Consider the following 13,850-nt stretch of genomic DNA (forward strand, 5'->3'; position numbering starts at 1 on the left):
CTGTGTGATATACATTTGAAGAGGCTCCCATTGCTCTAAAATTCGATCTACAACTGCTTTTAATGAAAGCCATCGCGTTTGAGCACTATATAACATTTTATGCACTTCAGCATCCAACAAAATGTGAAATTCCTTAAATTGGTGTTGCCGCTTACTACTAAGTTTAAAAAAATTATAAATATTGCGCCCTAAATCTTCACATTCACGTGGTAATGTTTTACAAGCATAATTCGCACATCAATGTGCAGTATGACATATGCACTTCAAAATAGTAATATTAGGACAATCATTTCTAAATCTAGACGCTACTGAATTATGTGAACCCATCATACTATTGCATCCATCTCAACCAAATCCGGTTATATTTTCTAAAGGAATGTTGCAAACAGTGAATGAATTAATAATATTGTTATATAAATTTTCTGCTGTTTCATTCCTATCTTCATCTCTATAAATTTCAATTAAATCCCATAAGGCGCAACGAATACGTTGTATTTCTGCATCGAAAAATCTAACAATAATGCAAATTACTTTAACATTGGAGACGTCTGTACTTTCGTCTGTCATTATACTGAATTTGCGTTTTTGTAAAGTAATACATAATTTATTATTATACGAAGATGCTATTACACCTGTCATCGCGGTTAATTTTGTTCTTCCCAAACGTAACATTTTGCAAACATCTACATCCTGAAAACAATGTTTTAATAGAGGTATTAGATGATCTACTATACGATACGCTATGTTATGTTCTGCAAAGAATCCTGTCAAAATTAATTCAATTCTTGTTACTTTTTTTTGAATTTCTAAAGCAGTTTCCACGGTGTCCAAACTATTTGTGCTACTTGTACGCCTCATCAAATCCAAATGTTTCTTACTTCGAGTGTGTTTTCGTAATGTATGATAGTGCGCCGAAATGGAAGATTCGCACATAGAGCATAATGCTTTCTTGTTGGAAGCGTGAGGCTGAAGCCAATCTTTCAAAGCAGGATCCGTTTCCCAAATCTTTCAATACGTTTGACCCCTGCTTTCAGACAGGGCATTTACTGAAAATTCTTGCTCAGCTTCCATTATCAAAATCCTTTAAAGAAATATCAACGAAATTGTTACAAATTTAAAAATTAAAGAATGTTAGTAGAAGCGAAGAAGAGAGATTTTATGTAACAAACTTACCCCTATTTTTCTGATATATGCTTCAAATGTATTTCACAGATGTTATTGATAATCCACTAATCGAACACTTATTTAATTCGAACAAAGGACGGTTTTACGATACTTTGCTTTACCGCTACAGCTCGTTTTAATCTGGGGATTAAACCATAAACCGTATTTCTTTGGATTACAAAGAGATTTTTATTATTGATGATTTGTATATTCGAGATACCGTCTGTGTCACTAAACGTAATTGGAATGAAGATGGTAGTTGAATGATGTAGTTTAATTTAAAGCTTATATTTTGCTTTATTTATCACTTTTACTATTTTTAGAAATGTTTTCACACAATTACACTAAACTTCACCAAAGAAATCAGTAAATGAAGAAATTAATTTAAAATAATTATCGATTTTCGCTGATATGCTTAGAGCAAAAACTTAAAAAACAAGATCAAAGACGAAACAGACAAAAAGACATTGCCTAATGGCTAACGAGGGCTTTTAATGAATTATCCCTCCTTGAGAAGAAAATGAAGGGGTCCATCGTCCACCCTGTGGACCAATCAGATCTTCAGTTTAGCGAATGTTGTTCCTTTGCTGAGGAAATTTTTGGTACACCGAGTAGGGAAGGCTAAGGATATTTTTTCTGGACGGGAAGTACTTCTTTTACGTCACAGGAAGATTTTTCCCAAAAACAAAGTTGGCGATAGCAGGATGTTTGCATCGCAGGATGGGTTTTCGTAGAAAGTCATAAAAAAAGAGAAACTCCCGGGTGGCTTATTTGCACCGCAGATGGATTTCCTCGTATGTAAAAAAAGATGTCTGAAAAGGGTAAATTGTATAGATAGTTCTTGGTTTATTGCTCTATAAGCGATAATTCAGGTGGAGAAGGTATAGGGATGCTCTCTTTGCACCCAGGATAGGAATGTTTACTCCAATGTATATTCTATTTAAAATCTATGTTTTAATATAGTTATATCAATAAGTTAAGTTCAATGTCTACCTGATATTCAAATATCATTGCTTTATTTTTTATTTCGTCTAGCTCATATATGGTGATACTGGAGAGTGAGGCAGTATGTAACATTCCACACTTTTCGTTATTCCTGTATATATAGATACTTTATTTAAAGAAGTATGACTATTATTAAGGTGGAAGAGTAATTTACAAATTGTTTGTTAACAATTTTTTATTGTAAAAAGATTCTTTAACATGTGAAGAATATATTCCCAAAGTTTCAAGTGAAAAAAAATAATTTAAGAATCTTTACAAATCTATCGAAGCTATACTCTCAAAACGCATATATGAGATGAAATAAGAAAACGAGTTCGCAGTTTTGTCTTATGCCTTGTTTGGCCTAATAAGCTTTATACATAATTTGCTATTTGAATATTATTCAATACATATATGTACATGTACGGCAAACAGATTAAACTTTGATAAGGATGAAATTCATAAAAGTGTTAGTAAACAGAACTTTTAAGTCCAAAAACTTTAAACGCGTTTTTCTCAAAACGTTTAATTTTTCGCGTCGTGAAATGCAAATAAAAAATTATTTGTCTAATTTACTGGAAATTTTGCAAATACATTTTTTAACTTATTGGCCTCAGCAATAAGCAAAGTATACCTCAAACTTCATTAAAAAAACCATTATAAATAAATTTTTTCTCCTTTTGTTTATAAAAAAAACGACATTTCTGTTCAAAACAACCTCAAATTTTAATTTTTAGGCTTTTTTCTGTTAAATTTCACTATATTGTTATGGGTTTACACTGCGATAAGCAAATTCAATCACATTGGTACAACTAAATTTATTCTGTCCTCGTAGAGTTATTTTACAATGTTGAATAGTATAAAATAAATTGATAGGAAACAGGTAGTGACCTCTCCCTTGACCTTTTTATCTAGGTCCTTCTCGAGGTCCTTGAGCTGGGCGCTGAGGGTATTATCTGTTCGTTGAGTTTACTTAGTATAGTGTGGAATCGAGGTATCTTGTTGGTGTCCGCTGCATTTATGCTGTTTTTGGGATCAATTGTATTAAGAGAAAATTTATGGCTTGGAATATAATTCCTTCACTTGCTTATTTTATAGGTTTGTACTGTTTCCAACATAAAATCAGTAGCTGTTAACAAACAATTATTATGTAAATAAATCGTTCCGGAGCCCACTAATTCTATGCTGAACTTAGGTTTGTTTTTACAAATTACTTATAGAATTTCTTTATGCGGAGTTGTAAATATCCATAACGATGGATTATTCATTGGCATCAGCATTGGGTGAATCAGCAACGTTTAACTTTAATATTAATTAACATGCACTTTACGGCGAATCAATAAATATTTTACTCTTCTTGTAATAAAAATTCTTTAAAAAACAACGTTTTACAGGAGTATCACCCCTTAATAATAATTTACAGGAAAAAGAACTCAGTTGACATTTACATAAATTTATAATCTCCACAACGATCATTTTCACATAAATAAAGACATTTAATTTCAATAAAATTCATATAAACAAGAAAAACAACTATTTATTATACAAGAGTAATAAATTTTCATACTTTTTAAAATTCTTAAAAATTATAAAAAGGATAAACTTTTTACAACATTATTATAAGGGATCATTCATCCTCGGGATAAAATAAAAGAATAAAATTATTTATTTAATAATGACCAACACGATATTTAAAAATTTATTTAATTTTCAATTTACTAGGTAATTATATATGCATATAAATGCATTATCAGAACAATTTTCACTTCAATATTCTTTACAAAGTTCAATAATAACAAACAATTCTAGATAAACTGTCAAAATACACGAGGAAGATAGAAGTATTACGAAGTATTGTTCGTAAGACTATTACTACACTATAGAAAACTAATATACTAACAGAAATTATAGTGTCGTACTACACATCTTATAGCGTAGTATCCGAAATACTGCACATCCTATAGCGTAGTATCTCAAATGCTACATATCTTATAGCGTAGTATCCCAAAGGCTACACATCTTATAGCGTAGTGTCCTTTCGGACACTACGCTATAGGATATGGACACTACGTAGTGTAATTACACTACACTTGGCAACGCTGCATTGCCTCCGTGGTGGTCCGCTCCTGGCAGGCTCTATGCTTGGCAAATGATACCGCATGTTCCCGCACTCCTTACCACCACCTGGGTGTGGGTGGTGAGGGATGAATGTATGCCCCTCAGCAGGTAGGTCTGCGAGGCTCGGACTTCCGTAAGGAACCCTCCCCTCTCTCCACGACCTAGCATACTGAGCGACCCTGGCTACCGCTACCGTCCATGTGCATGGCCGCAGGGCTGTATAAGATGCATAGAGAATGGGGTCGAAGGACCCAATTGATAACGTAGGGTTGTTGGCCACCCAACTGATCAACTGGCGCCCTGATACCGATAGAAAAGGACGGGCGAAGGTAATGGGGAAACCCGTAGTGTGAGTGGCCCCTCACACTGACGGGAATACCGTTACAAATGGCGCCCAACGTGGTTTCTGATTATAGATTAATTATTCGGCGAACGAATAATCCACAAGTCCGAGAAGTTACCGGAAGTGTTGGAGTTTTTCAGGGAATAGGTGGCCCACTATTTTCTGGAGGCTCGGAAACGCTGAAAAAGCATGAAAAGATCATCTGGTTGAAAAAGGGATCAAATTCTGTTAAGAATTGATAGCCTGATCGAATTGACGTGTTCACGTAGAATTCGAGCAACCAATGCTAAGCTAACGAAAAATTGGATGAGAACCACGGGCGCAAATATAATTTAATATTATATTCGCCTGTGTTAAAATCTAACGCTACCGAAAAGGCTTCTTGATTTGGCAAGTGACAGCTGAGCGCTTGTTTGTAAACAAGTCGACCGGCTGAGCTGAGCCATGCGGCCTGGCGGAGCCCGACCGGCTAACTGTCCGAGCAGTTCAATTAGCCAGCTATCGAGATGTTGCCAAACATAATTACCGAATTAAGCGCAGAATCGGAAATTTGGCAACAGATGATAACGCCTCGCTAACGTTCCGCGAGCCGGCAAGTCGCCTCACACCTCATCCTACCCTGGATCCCAGTAGAACGATAGTTCTTTCTCTCTCTCTCTCTCGTTCCTTCCTCGCTCTCTCTCTCTGCCTCTTACCATGGCATCTCCGAACGCCTCGCCCTCGACCACGACTGCCGTCGTTCGCGTCGGTCCCGGCCCAGCGCCTATGGCGCTGGACATCTTCGACGAGGATGCCCTTCTGGCATCCCCGCCTCCTGCGGGCCCGTCTGAGGGTCCCGCTCCTGTTCCCGCACCTGTTCCCGTGGCGCAGGTTGACGTTCCGGCGGCAACTTGCGTTGCTGTTACCGAGGTGGGCGGTAGCCCACCTGTTACCGAGGGGTTGGCGAAACACCCTGCGGAGTCTGGGCATGAGGAGCTGGGTACGCATGTACTCAGCGAATTAATGCAGCGACACTGCAGGATGCGTTCGGTAACCCCGACGCCTATGGAGGGGAGCAATCAGGGTCTTCCTAGACGTAGTCTAGTGGAGTTGCTGGCTGCTCTCTTCCGAGCGGACCTAGGCCTCTACCACGAAGCCGTGGCAGCGGTCGAGGTGGCCGAGGCACCTGGGTTGAGCACCCCTGTCCGCAAGCTCTCCCGAGTGGAGCGTAAGGGGGCCAGGGTGGCCCAACGGGAGACAGCGGTAGCTGTTCCGGAGACGAAGCGGCCGTCGTACGCAGCGATGGCGACCGCTAAGCCTCCAAAAGGAGCAAAGCAACCGTTGCCGCCTAAGGTGACTCCGGCACCACCGGTGAAGAAGGCGAAGCCTTCCGATCCAGTGGCCACGCGCGCTACCGGCAATTTCGGCATACGTGTATGCTGGAATTGCAAGGGTAAGGGCCATCGGTTTTCCGAGTGTCCTACGCCAATTACAGAGGCTTTCTGTAAGGGGTGTGGGCGCACCGGGAAAACGTTGCGCACCTGCCCTGCCTGTGGGCCGCATTGGGAGACAATCGGTCCATACGTGGCGAAAGCGGGTACGAACGTACCACGTAAGGTGATAGCGGCAAAACGCAGATCCGAGCGTGGGAAAGTACACGCCCAACCACGGCCTTCCGAGGCGACTCCGAAGGGAGTTCCCCAGGTGGTGACCCCACTGAAGGAAACACCTTCGAAGCCGCTAAAGACGAAGGCGGCTCGTAAGGAGGTTTGTATGGAAAGGGTCTCGCAGGTAGTCGAGCCCTAGAAATACTCCTCCTGCAAGTTATCGAACTGTTACCGGTACGAGAAATCGTACGATCCCGCACGCTACCGTACACCTCGGTGAATTTCCCATCAATTTCCATCCTATTTTCCTTCCTTTTCATTCCTTTCCTACCCATCCAGAAGAAAAAAAAACAGAAATTGATGAGCTTGAGCCAGTAAAGGCCAATGTTTTCAGGACGAGGTGAGACCGAGACCACACTTGGACTCTCTGTCGAGAAAGGATACCGGTACTGCCATCTAGCGGTAATCGACGGCAAGACGAATCAATAATTCGTCGAAGTACTGCCGTCGGTCGGGATCGACGGTACTAGAGGTCGATGAACTCGATCCTAGTGCTGCCATCTAGCGGCCCGTGGATGAAGCAGGGCTATCGAACGCCTAGATCGAAATTCGATTAATCGAAAGGCGATTGTTATCGAGCAGAAGCGATAAGTGAGAATACGAGAATCACTTAGATCGTCTGCGCATGCCCAAAGCTCGGGTGGGGGTAACCTATCCGACGGACGGCTCACGGGGCAAAACAAAATTTTGCCGGATCACTCCAGCGACAACCCTTGGACTGAGCACACGAACAACACTATTATATTAATACGTAGATGGCTGAGTCCACGGGACGGAAGAGGAGTACCGGGTCGGGCGACTCTGATGAGTTCGCAGAACCGACGGCTATCGATGCTTCCCAGGCAAACCTGGAGAAGAAGATCTCGAGTCTAGACGAGAGAATGGAAAAACTGGAAGGGTCTTTCCAAGATTTCATTTCTCAAGTCCAGCAGGCTTTTGACAAGCTGCTGAAGAATAAGACTGATACCGAGGAAGCAGCAGTGGCAGCTGCTCCGGCTACCGAAAAGCGATTGTAACGTAGGGGTCAGCCACCTCGCCGAACCAAAGTAGATCGCACGCGTCCGTGTGCAATACCGGTAGTATTGCACATTGCTGACACCCGGAATTCTTTTCCGGAAATGCGTCAAACCTTGGGCGTCGGCCGTGGATGTGGAGACTTTTTGGTCGTCATGTGTCGAAAGATAATGGCGCTACTGACGACACATGACCTATTAAGCCTCCTACATATATGCGAGTTCCGCGACCCCCAAGTCGAGTCTTATTCTGTGCAAGCTTAGCCGCTGCCGCATCATCCGCGTTCCAAGGTCGTAACTCTAGTGTTCGTTCCACGGGAGCAGAGAACTCCACCGTATTCTAACAAATCTCTTGCCCAGTCGCCGTGTACTGGTAGTTAAGTCTAGTATAATTCAATCCGAAACAAGTCGTGTAGAAATTGTCGCGAGTGTACCTCTTTCAGTCGTGCCTAACACGTACCGTTCTGGAAGACAAGCACAACTACTACGAAGTGATCATCATTAATTAAGTGCGAGTAATCCACAACCATCGGAGAGTCTAGTCTCTCCCATAGTTGTGACAAATAGTCAATAAGCCTGCGTATGCTGTTACAGCATAATTAGCCTTTACTGTAAGTATAATTGTAATACCTGAAAATACATAGTTTGTGCCAAATCTGCTGTTCCAACGTATGTTTATACATACTATCATTCACCCCGAATCTTGCCAACTCATTACATTCTTACCGCTCGGAGTGTAATATTATAGTTCATTGTACTGATAGTCGAGAAGCTCAATCGGCGTTTCTACTGACCCAGACTGTAGTGTCGAGTCAGCGCGAAACTCAACCGATAGGCGGCCATGACTACCCAGTACGTAACACGCGCTAGAGGCCGACCGCGAAAGACCGCGGCCGCTCTACCGGCATCGGCCAATCAGGGTCAACCTTTGTTGACAGTGACAAGGCCGAGCGATGATCTCGAATCTCAACCGACATCAGACGATGCTTCGGCTGAGATATTCCAGGGGGCCTACAGGACGAGGGTCCTGAAGGGAAAACCTGGAAAAGCTACCGGCCAAGGGGATGACTGTATGCCCCGTTGGCGTGTTCTCTAATCTCTCCAGAGATCAAACTTGACCTTTGCGGGTGATGGAACGGAGGCGGTTGAGAGTTTTATTTCTCGAACCGATGCCGTCCTGAACCTTCTCAGGGTAAGAGATTCCGACCTGGTTGACGTCTTTCCCCACATCCTAACAGGTGTGGCGAGGATGTGGTTTGAGGATAATGAATTCTCAACCTGGTCTGATATTAAGTCCGCCTTAAGGTCTTATTTCAGATCACAAACATGGGAGGAAGAACTGGAGACTGAGCTTCTAACAAGAACTCAGGGTGCTAACGAATCTGTGCGAGCCTATTTGCAGATTATACAGTCGTATATTCGGAAAATAGGCAGAGAAAGATCGGATTGGAGCCGAATCGCTATCGCGCACAAGAATATGCTACCGGTGTATAGAAGAGGTATCGCTATACACAAAAATATGACGTATCGAGAATTCGAGCGTTTGGCGCTCAATTTCGAAGCCGCTTATAGGCCGTCATTAAAATACCGTCCACCTGCCGCGCCTGAGGAAAGCTTAGTTCCTGAGTTGGCGTATACCGGCAGTCATGGAAGATCCCGAGAGTCTAGGCGACACGGTGTGCGTGCCCTAGAAGTGGATAAAACATCCAGCTCTGATACCGACGAATCAACAACGGAAGATTCGAATGATTACGAAGAGCATTTGAAAGCCTTTAAATCAACAAGGAACCGACAAGGAACCAGTTCTAAGTCGAAACCTTCATTAGATAAGGCAGCTGGCAACAATAACAGCCGGCAGGGCTCAAAACGTAAACAACCGGGCCCGAGTGCCACCTGCTTTAATTGCGGGAAAGCTGGACACGGTTGGAGTGCGTGTAAAGAGCAGAGAATAATGTTCTGTTACCGATGTGGCAGCAAAGGGGTTTCTACAGCGGAGTGCCCTAAATGCTGTTCAAAAAACGCCAAGAGGAGTCCGTAAAATTTCCCGAGAATGTTACGACACTCCAAGAGCGTGAAAACATGATACCGAAAATCTTGGGTGAAAACCAAGATAATGTGGTCCCGGATAATTATGTCGAAGAATATTCAGTACAGCAATGTGTGAATATTAACCATAATTATCGCTCCCGCGACTTCTCAGACCAACATGTTATGTTGGAGACGGAGAATGTAAACAAACACTCAGAGGACACAAGCGCTCGAGTGTTTGCTACCGAAAATTCGAACGATGATCAATCGGTCGATAAGTTACCGGTCGGTGATATTACTGATATAGTAATTACGACGTTTGGCGATAGATCTAGGAAACTAGCATTCTACACCACGATCACCGTACAAGGGGAAAAGCTGCGTGCGCTGGTGGACTCGGGAGCCTCACGCACGTTTGCAGGCAAGGTAGCCATTGAATTGTTTAATTCAATTGGTATACAAGCCAATAAAATAGAACCCTTAAGGAGGTTGATTCCATACGTCTAAAGTCAAAAGAGATTTATCGTAGACTTTCAACTGACTAAAGTAGTAAGAGATTAGATTTGGCAACGTTGCTTCTGTCATAGACAACAGGTGATCGCGCGCGCTTGGTCTACTCGGTATACTTCAATTTATTTATATTTAAGAAAATGTCCAATAAGTCAGTAGAAAAGTTTTTTTGGAAAGGAAAACGTGTAACCGAAAAGATTTTCAATCTAAGGACACGACAAGCGGCAGCTGGAAAAAATTTAAGAAATGTTTATTGCTGTAAGCAGAACAGAAGCTCAGAGCAATTTGACGCAAAATCTAACCTCAATAATAAACAGAGAGAACCAAACGTAGAAGGCCGAAGAATAGTAAATATCAAGACGCTTGGTAAAGAAATATTTTGTTGTAAATGTAGACAGACATTATCTCTGTGCAATATAGTTGAGGAAAAACTGATTGGACTAGCTTGTATATGGATCATACAATGTGATAACTGTTCATCTACAACGAGAATAGCTACTGACGAAAAATGCGCAAAAAAAGTAAAAACTAAACAAGGAAAAGAGATGATTCGGTATAATGTAAATGTGGCAGGAGCAATGGGTAACACAAGAATTTAATATACACTGTTACAAGCAATAATACCAGTAACAACTAATTGCGAATGAATTTATTTCAGCAACTCTCAATTGTGGTTCAGGACGCACTCATCTTAATAAGATGCTGTCTTCATTTGATATCCCTATATATCATAATAAGTCATATAAGGTACACGAGAAAGAAGTGGGTATAGTAGCAGAAGAAATGGCTCAAGAAGAATGCATGAAAGCTACTCTTTTAGAACGAGAACTAACAATTAAAAATGTTCAAGAAATTCAGAAGCTTCTGTAAGTTTTTACCGGATCTGTGAAAATATTTTATAAATGTTGCAGGAAATCACTAAATATTTACAACAACTATGATTTCGAACATTTATAATGAATTTTGACTGAGTATGACTAATTTTTTAAACAATCATGTTCTTTAGATTTATTTTGATTTGTATATGGCTACTTTTTTAGCAATCATGTTCTCCATATTTATTTTTATATATTTATAATTGGATTGATTTATGAGAGTGCTTTTTTTTACAAAACAAATGTATGACATTGCTATGAATTGATTTGTATATATTTGCTAATAACTACAATCTTGAAAATACAGTTTGAAATAAAATTATTTGTGAAACTTTTTTTTTATTAAAAACACCGTATTTCTATCTTTATAGGCCTGAAAACTTAAAGAACAGTTTCGTTTTTCCAACTCTAACCAACGTTGATCATGCTAATGTTACAAGCGTATCGAAAGAGACTATTGTTCGAATAGCTGCAACATATGACATGGGATGGCCGACAAGAGGAACTGGTAGAAACTATGACAGCTTATCTGGAGCAGCTGCTATCATTGGATTTTTTTCAAAAAAAATTCTATCTTACAAATCAAAAAACCGAAAATGCCGTTTATGTGACTTAGGTCATGATCCTAAAGATCATGACTGCAGGAAAAATTTTGATGGTTGGGCGAAAGCGATGGAATCTGCAGCAGCTGCCGAGTTAGCAAACCAGAATCCAATTTTTGAAGCTTGTAAAGTCGAGCTTGGCATCATGATCGGAGATAATGATAGTAGCTCTACAGGGTGTAACGAAACGACCGCCTTTTCTCGTAACTGGAGGTTCGGGGTGACCATCCAAATGCACGTGTAAAATTTTGTTCGAATCGTTCAAGGGGTTTAAAAGTTATTTCCATTTAAAACTCACCCTTTTTCGGTCCTTTTCGAACGACTTTAACTGTGCATAATAAAGTGGAGAAAGTGAAAAAACAATTGACGAACACCCCACTAGAATGTAAAAATTATCGATCGCGCGCGATAATACATTTGCTATTTATTTCATTAATTTGGCTATTAGATTAATTTTAAAAATAGCAAAATCCTTTTCATTACAATTCCAAATCAATTCAATACAAGTATCATTGACTGAATTGATGGAAAGAGGGAGAAGATAGAATGAAAAGGAAAGTATCAAAAGCTAAGATGTCACGCGACTGCACTGATAATTTAATAGGAAACACATCAAGGCATTTACTTTCTACAAACGAAGGTAAAAAGAATTATTTAAAATCAATTCATTGATGATAGAAAAAATTAAACTTACCTATTATTGTTCTCCAAGTTCCTTTACACCGAAGTTTTTGAAAAAGCTTCAAACTGGCTCCTCGATGATTTCCAGAATGCACACTTTCATTGATTTTGCATTTAAGAGCTCGCGAATTTAAGCAAATTAGGTGTTAACCTACGTTTCTTCAAAACACCGGTTAATTTGACACTTTTTGAACTGTTTGAAGTAGGCTGAAAAGAGAGACACAGAGAGATAGAATAATCAATAATTCGTTTCGACCACTCTTAATCACCCTACTTCAAACAGTTTAAAAGTGTCAAATTCTCCAGTGTTTTGAAGAAACGTAGGTTAATACCTAATTTCTTTAAATTCACAAGTGTTTAAATAAAAAATCAGTGATAGTGTGCTTTCTGGAAATCATCGAGGAGCCAGTTTGAAGCTTTTTCAAAAACTTCGATTTAAAGGAACTTGCAGAACATTTAATGGGTGAGTTTAGTTTTCTCCTTCATCAATGTATTGATTTTGAATCATTCCCTTTAGCTTCATTAGTAGAAAGAGAATGCCCTCATGCATTGTCTATTAAGTTATCATTGCGCTCGCGCGATATCTTAGCTTTTGATACTTTCCTTTACATTGCGTCAACTCGCTCTTTCCATCAAATCAGTCAATGATGCTTGTACTGAATTGAATTGCAATTGTAATATAAAGGATTTTGTTATTTTTAAAATTAATCTAATAGCCAGATTAAAGAATTAAATAGCAAAAGTATTACCGCACGCGATCGATAATTTTTACATTCTAGCTGGGTGCTCATCAATTGTTTTTCACTTTCTCCACTTTCCATTATGCAGTTAAAGTCGTTCGAAAAGGACTGAAAAAGGGTGATTTTTAAATAGAAATAACTTTTAAACCTCTTGAACCATTCGAACGAAATTTTACACGTGCACTCAGTTTGTCACCCCGAACCTCCAGTTACGAGAAAAGGCGGTCGTTTCGTTACACCCTGTATATCAGCTATTCGTGCAGGCAGTAATCATGAAGTGATTAAACATTCAGATAAAAATCATACAAGCAAAGGCGTTACAAATGAATTGTATAAAATAAAAAAAGACCACAAGGAGCTTATTTCTAATTCTATAAAATATCTGCAACAATGCTTCAGCTACTGTGTGTCTCAGAATGCTGGTAATTCGATGGACATGGCTGCTGCGATAAAAAATATACCGCACCACTGTTTTAATGATCATTCCGACTGCGGTAGTTGGTGTGCCTATCACAACAATCCAGAAACTTATCAACATTCCGTAATAAGAAGTGGCTTCAAAGACGAAACATTATTTGATGCACTTAAGTGCTTATTTAGTTGTTTATCCAGAAAAACTGATCAATTTGTAACTGGAGTATCTTCTAATGTTAACGAAAGTTTAAATATAATGATAGCAAGTAAAGCTCCTAAAACACGTTTTTACGGAGGATCAACATCGTATGATTTTCGATTAGCATTCGCCATAAATAAAAAAAATCAAGGCGAACAGTTTGCAAGTACTTTAGCGACGAAGCTTCGGCTAAGTACAGCAAATCATACTTCTAAGTATTACGATACTTTAGATCGGCAAGCTAAAAACAGATATATACAATCAACGACCAAAGATTTCAAAAGAAGACGCCTGTTTTTGAAGAAAAAAAAATCTGAATTACGACACAAAAAAGAGATCATTGAAGGTCCGGAGACTTATCAGTCAGATCTCGGTCTTTTAAATGCCGATGCTCCCCGAATTTTAAGCATGACTAATACCGCTAGCAATAAAAAAATTGTCTTTTTCGATTTAGAAACTGGCGGATTTTCTAAAACCGATGATATTTTACAAATCGCAGCAAAATGTGACGACAAATCTTTTTCTATTTATAT

The sequence above is a fragment of the Prorops nasuta genome, unplaced genomic scaffold, assembly GCF_024137725.1.
Source record: "Prorops nasuta isolate Cenicafe-Biocafe unplaced genomic scaffold, Cenicafe_Pnas_1.2 PNAS00001, whole genome shotgun sequence".
Taxonomy (NCBI): domain Eukaryota; kingdom Metazoa; phylum Arthropoda; class Insecta; order Hymenoptera; family Bethylidae; genus Prorops; species Prorops nasuta.